Here is a 7,285-nt window from a genome sequence, read left to right on the forward strand (position 1 = left end):
GGATCAAGCCAACTTTTGATATGTTGCTGTCCAAGTATGCTAACCACTCGGCCGGTTCTAGTTTCAATCGACCGACTCATCTGAAACGACCAAGGTCACCATCAGCTGATATGTTCAGCCGGTATACAAAACCGAGTGGACCAAGGGCGCAATTTCCAGGAAAGTATACGCAATCTGTTTGGGATCGACTTGACTACTCATATAATGGCCGACTCAATATCGGTAACTATCAGTCGGCTGGTCAAAATATGCGACCGAGTGGAAATTATCCGAGTGTAAAAATGCACCCAGGTGGAAGTCATCCGAGTGAATTCCATCCGAGTGGATTCCATCCGAGTAAAAAGGTGTGCTCGAGTGGAAATTGCATGCATCTGGAAAGTAGAAAAGAATGGCGTGTTAAATCACCAACTGTTGCAGCAATTGAGTCGGCAAAAGGCAAGGAGAAAATGGATGCCGACTCACTTATCTTGGGCACCGAAACATTCGCCATATGACAGCCGATTGTGCATAGCAATCCGACTGAGCCGATACTTGCTATCGCGCCAAAGCACTCGGCCAATGACCATGAAGCAAGCACCCGCCAGGTAAAAACGAGAGATCCTAAATACACTCAGCCAAAGTGGTGTCCTCCAGGGCTAACAAAGAAACAAAAGAGGAAACTACAGAGGTTAAGGAGTCAAGAGATGGCAAAAAAGGAGGCCGAGAAACAAAGGGATAAGTTGTTCAATGACACTCGACCCATGGTTCCAGCAAAACAAGTGTGGAGGCCTAAACAAATACAAGATACAATAGCTTCTACATCTATCACAGCAACACCTACACCACCAAAGGAGGACGATGCAACAGATATCACATCGTCTGTGACACTTCTTACTTCTCCTTCACTCGGACAAATTTCAGAATCGGTGGATGCACTCGAAGAGGAGGCTGATATGTTGGACTATGAGTCTACGCCAGTTCATGAAGGTATGGATATCAATATGGTGTATTACTTACCTGCTGAGTTTCGTGCTGTAGACGAAGAAGGGGAGGTGGCTCAGCTGGATTTTGGCCCTAAAAACGCAATATTCGAGAAGCCAAAAGAACCAGTAACGCATCTGAAACCATTATATCTTAGAGGTCATATCAATGGGTCGCCGCTCACTCGGATGCTTGTTGATGGTGGTGCTGTGGTAAATCTTATGCCCTATTCGGTCTTCAAGAAATTGGGTTTGCCTGATGAAGAATTGATCAAGACCAATATGGTGCTCAACGGATTTGAAGGCAAAGAGAAAACTGAAGCCAAAGGTATGATGTATGTGGAGCTTACAGTCGGAAGCAAAACTTTGGCTACTGCATTCTTTGTCGCTGAGGTGCAAGATAACTACAACGTCATACTAGGCCGCGATTGGGTTCATGCAAACCAGTGTGTGCCATCCACTATGCACCAGTTTTTGGTTCAGTGGGTTGATCACGAAGTGGAAGTCATTCCTGCGGATAACTCGGCCTGTGTTGCTTTGGCCGATGCATCGGTGGATTGGCAACATCCCAATGCTACTTGCTTGACGGGACGTGACTTATCAGAGTTTGATTTTCTCAGCGCGACCAAGAATGGTTTTGTGCCCGTCTCTTTAAAGCCGACTGAGTGCAATCGGCTCCAAGGTATGATATGTTTAAATGGATTCTAGCTCCGAGTGGTTACAAAAACGTCTTGTGAAATATCGGTCCAGCGAGAACGATATGTATGAGTCTATAGAGGAGTTGGATGACATGGATAAACTTGGACAAGGTTTTACGCCAACCGATCCATTAGAAGAGGTAGATATTGGAGATGGTTTAGTCACTCGACCGAGTTTGTAAACAAAAATTTGAAAGCCAATTGTAAAGCTAAGTTAATTGAGCTATTGAAAGAATATGTTTGTTGCTTTGCATGGGAATATCATGAGATGCCAGGGTTAAGCCGAGAGCTAGTGGAGCATCGGTTGCCTATAAAGGCCGGTTTTAGACCTTATAAACAGTCGGCCAGAAAATTTAATCCGAAAACATATGACCGGATCAAAGAAGAGATCGGTCGACTGCTTGAAGCTAATTTCATTCGACCTTGCAGGTATGCCGAGTGGATTTCTAACATTGTCCCAGTGGAGAAGAAAGGATCCGGCAAATTGAGGGTATGCATTGATTTCAGAGATTTGAATAGGGCTACACCCAAAGATGAGTATCCTATGCCAATAGCCGATATGCTTATTAATGATGCTTCTGGACATAAGGTTATTAGCTTTCTAGATGGTAATGCCGGGTACAATCAAATTTTTATGGCCAAAGAGGACATGTACAAAACGGCTTTCCGATGTCCTGGTTTCCTTGGTTTATTCGAATGGACAGTGATGACATTCGGATTAAAAAATGCTGGAGCCACATATCAAAGGGCTATGAATTTGATTTTTCATGATTTACTCGGTATCATACTTGAAGTTTATATTGATGATATTGTTGTCAAATCGGATGCTTTTGAATCTCACTTGGCCGATTTGCGTTTAACTTTTGAAAGAATGAAAAAGTACGGGCTGAAGATGAATCCTTTGAAGTGTGCTTTTGGCGTGTCAGCTAGCAAGTTTTTGGGTTTCATTATTCATGAAGATGGTATAGAGATTGATCACAAAAAGATAGAGGCTATACAGAAGGTGGAGGCTCCAACATGCAAGAGAGATATGCAAAAGTTCCTTGGCAAGGTCAATTATTTGAGAAGGTTCATAGCTAATCTATCAGGGAAAGTTGATGCATTTACTCCTATCCTTCGGTTAAAGAATGATGCTGATTTCACTTGGGGGGCAAAACAGCAAGAAGCATTTGATATGATCAAGAATTATTTATGCACTCCTCCGGTGATGAAAGCACCCAAGCATAGGGAACCCTTCAGACTTTACATTGCAGCAGAGAAAGGAGTTATTGGTGCTGTTCTAACTCAAGAGACCGAAGGAAAAGAGCATGCCATCACTTATTTGAGCCGCCGTTTATTGGACGCAGAGACAAGGTATACATTTATTGAGAAATTATGTCTATGCTTATATTATACTTGCACAAAACTGAGACATTATTTAGTGCCAAGTGCTTGTGTAGTAGCTTGTCAAACCGATGTCATTAAATACATGTTGCATAAGCCAATTCTTAGTGGTAGAATTGGCAAGTGGGCTTATGCTTTGATTGAATATGATTTGGCTTATGAATCTCTAAAATCCATGAAAGGCCAAATTGTTGCTAATTTCATTGTTGAACATCGGATTAATAACAAGCATGATGTTGATATGAACCTTGTTTCATTAGTACCATGGAGATTATACTTTGATGGTTCAGTTTGTAGCAATGGCCAAGGTGTTGGTATTGTTTATATATCTCCTCACGGTGCTGTTTTTGAAGCCTCATGCCGCTTAGAATATTTTTGCACAAACAATCAAGCCGAATATGAAGCATTGTTATTCGGCCTAGAGATGTTACTTGCTATAGGTGTTACACATATTGAGGCTTATGGTGATTCATTACTAGTGGTGCAGCAAATATCCAAAGTCTTTCAGTGTTTGGACGAATCACTTAATGTTTATCTTGATAAATGCCTAGATATAATCCTCTACTTTGGATTGTTTTAGCATTGCACATATATCTAGACATGACAACTGGAAAGCAAATGAGTTGGCACAGTAAGCATCTGGATACCATGTTGATCATGGCATGTTTCATATTTCTCAAAATCCGATGTCTTGTCTTACCAGTGTAGAAGAGGCCGAACCAGAACCCACTGATTCGGTCATTAACAAAAAATCTAGTGCAGGTGACAATTCCGACTGGAGGAAGCCCATTGTTGCTTACTTGCGTAATCCGAGTGAAAGGGTGGATAGGGTTGTTCGGCGTATGGCTTTTAAATATACTATGAGGGATGATGATCTTTATCGCCGAACAGTTGATGATGTTCTTTTAAAGTGCTTGGATGAGGACCAAGCAAGAGTTGCTACGGGAGAGGTACATGAAGGCATTTTTGGTACTCACCAGTCGGCTCCCAAGATGAAATGGTTATTACGACGTGCTGGGTTTTATTGGCCGACCATGATTAATGATTGCTTCAGATATTATAAAGGGTGCGAAGCTTGTCAAAAATTTGGTGATATTCAATTGGCTCCTGCTGCTATGTTGCATCCTATTATCAAGCCGTGGCCTTTCAGAGGATGGGGTTTAGACTTTATTGGGCAAATCCGTCCGTCTTCTTCAAAGGGGCATCGGTTCGTATTGGTGGCAACTGATTATTTCACTAAGTGGTCTGAAGCTGTACCTCTCAAGAACATGACACATACGGAGGTAATTCAATTCATGACCGAGCACATTATTCATAGATTCGGTATTCCTCAAATGTTAACTATAGATCAAGGTTCATCTTTTATGTCACACCAAGTCAGAGAGTTTGCCGAATCTTATAATATAAAGTTGCTCAATTCCTCTCCGTATCATGCCCAAGCTAATGGACAAGCCGAGTCTAGCAATAAAATTTTAATCAAGCTCATCAAGAAGAAGATTGAGGATAATCCGAGGAGATGGCATGAGTTGTTGTCTGAAGCTTTATGGGCACATAGAATCTCAAGGCATGGTGCTACGAAAGTGACTCCATATGAGCTAGTATATGGTCAGGAGGCTGTTTTACCAGTGGAAGTAAATTTGAATGCTTTGAGAATAGCCAAACGAAGTGATTTATCGGCAATAGACTTCTATAACTTGATGATGGACAACATTGATGAGGTTGCTGATAAACGTTTGGCTGCTTTGAATGCCATAGAGAGAGATAAGTTGAGGGTGGCAAGGGCTTACAATAAGAAAGTCAAGTTGAAGAATTTTCAAGTTGGTGATCTCGTCTGGAAAGTGATTCTACCGATTGGTTCAAGAGATAGAAAATTCGGGAAGTGGTCTCCAAGTTGGGAAGGTCCTTTTAGGATTACAAGAGTTGTTCCCGGAAATTCATATTTGGCGGAATCAATACAAGGGGCATTGTTACCTCGAGCTCTCAATGGCAAATATTTGAAGAAGTACCATCCGAGTGTGTGGCAGGAAGCCTAAGTAGGCAACGGCCGATATACGATTATCGCCCTTAGCACAAACATGGCCGATAAATAATTATCGCCCTGAGAAAATAAATGGCCGATGGAGTGTTGACATTGTCCTTAGAACGAACACCATGCATATTATTTTTCGGCATGCAAGCTTTGCCGAAAAACAGGGGGGCATGTGTTGACACCTAATTTTGGCAAGATACAGAGTGAAAGGATTTTCAGCATGAGAAAGTTTCATATCGTCGAGTGGAACAACTTTGATATTTAGTCTATCGCCATTCGACCTCATCTCAGTGGCCGAAGCTGTACTCCGAGTGACAAAATTTAATGTTCTGAGTGCTTTTCGGCCAATTACGTCCTCAATATGATCTCAGATGAAGGAGTACTCTAAAGGAATTGTCTTCTTCTCGTCGAGACGATCGATTTTCGTATATAAATCATCTCAATCCGAGTTCATATGCAAAAGTTATAGTCAATACGGTCTGGACAGGCCAGAGACCAAAATATTACGCTTGACACCAGACACATGTTGATGAGTGTCTGATGCAATGCGTGAGCAATTCGGCCTTCAAGACGGCCTTGAATTGAAAAACCTTCAACACGGAAAAGTTTCGTCTCGTCAAGCCGATCGATTTTCATATATAATTCGTCTCAATCCGAGGTTATATGAGGCCTGGAGAGACAAATCAAGATCAGGCTATGTTTTCAGTCGGAAAATCCGAGTGAAAAGTTTACCATCCGAGTGAAAGTTTATGGTCGAGTGAAAATTTACCGGTCGAGTGAAAGTTTGCTGACCGGATGAACTTATTATTATCCAAATGAAAATATAGTCATCCGAGTGGAAATATTGCCTTCCGAGTGAAAATGTGGTCATCCGAGTGAAAATTGTATTCCGAGTGAAAGATTCTAAACATCCCAGTGAAAATAGTGAAAATTGTATTCCGAGTGAAAGATTCTAAACATCTGAGTGAAGAATCTAGTCGGACGATCCAAGTGAATGACTCTAATCCGAGTGAAACTGAACATATGCCTGAAAGTTTATCAAGATGACCTCGGATGAAGAAGTGTTCAATACAGAAGTTGTGCGTATCATCAAGATGGTAAACTTTGATTTTGGAGTCATCATCATCAGAGACAGTATATAGCCTACAAATTCACTACGAGACTCGGATAATCCAGTCTACTGCAAGACTGAGTCCGACTGGAAGATAAAGATGACCTCAAAAAGTATTCAAGATGGCCTTATTTGAAAAAGTGATCAACATGAGAGTTGTTCGTATCATCAAGGTGCACAAGTTTGATATTTGGGCCGTCTTGATCAGAGATCATATGCAAGCCCGGCGGCCCGCGCAAGAAGGAAGACAGAGTTTGGGCCAAATTCAGACTGAATCCGAGTTGGAATAGAATTAGGACTCTAGGACGTGAATTGGTGTAATTTTTCTTGTAAGGAAAGCCTAGACGAATCCTTTACTTGTACGGGAAGTTCAGCCGCCTCTTATATATGTTGGGGGTGACGGCCGATTGAACAACACACAATCGAACAAATCAATATACTACTTTTTCATATACGTTTTATCTCTCCACCGTTTTTCTATCTCGTTCTTCGCTGTTCTTCGTGTTTGAGAGCTGCGAATTCCGAGGCTCTAGGGGCGAGCGAATCGACCTAGGGCAGCCCATAGCCGCCGCACTCCCTGACGGGGTCCCTCCCGGAGGTGTGGGGTTTTCGGGTCTGCAAAAGCGCCCGTCGACTGTCTTGCGTATCGCGCTGTCGGTCGGGTCTCCTTCGACGTGAGCTGCGGTGCATCACCCCCGGCGTCGAGGGTACACGTGAAGTGTTCGTGTGTCAACACACTTTTTGGCGACTCCGCTAGGGAAAGAAGATCAATCATCATCATCCACCATGTCCGATCTTCCCAAGCCATCTGAGGTAGACGCCGATAACATCATTAAGCCTAGTCTTGATGAGATATCGGCCGATCATCGCCAAGTCTATGAGGAGTACAAGAAGGCGTGCGAAGAGAAGGATTTGCAGGAGTTCCTTGCAAAATTCAAGAAGGATCGCCAAGGCAACATCACTCCGATTGAAGAAATCAAGTTCCCTCCTCTTCAAGCCGAACAGGTTAAACCCGTTGTGAGTACTACCTTCTCCCCTGAGCAGTGGGCTGAGATTGAGAGTCGTATTGCTGATGGTAACAATCTGGTCTATCAAACTTTCATAG

This window comes from Triticum urartu, chromosome 3A (genome assembly GCF_056163025.1).
Source record: "Triticum urartu cultivar PI428250 chromosome 3A, HENAU_Tu73, whole genome shotgun sequence".
NCBI lineage: Eukaryota > Viridiplantae > Streptophyta > Magnoliopsida > Poales > Poaceae > Triticum > Triticum urartu.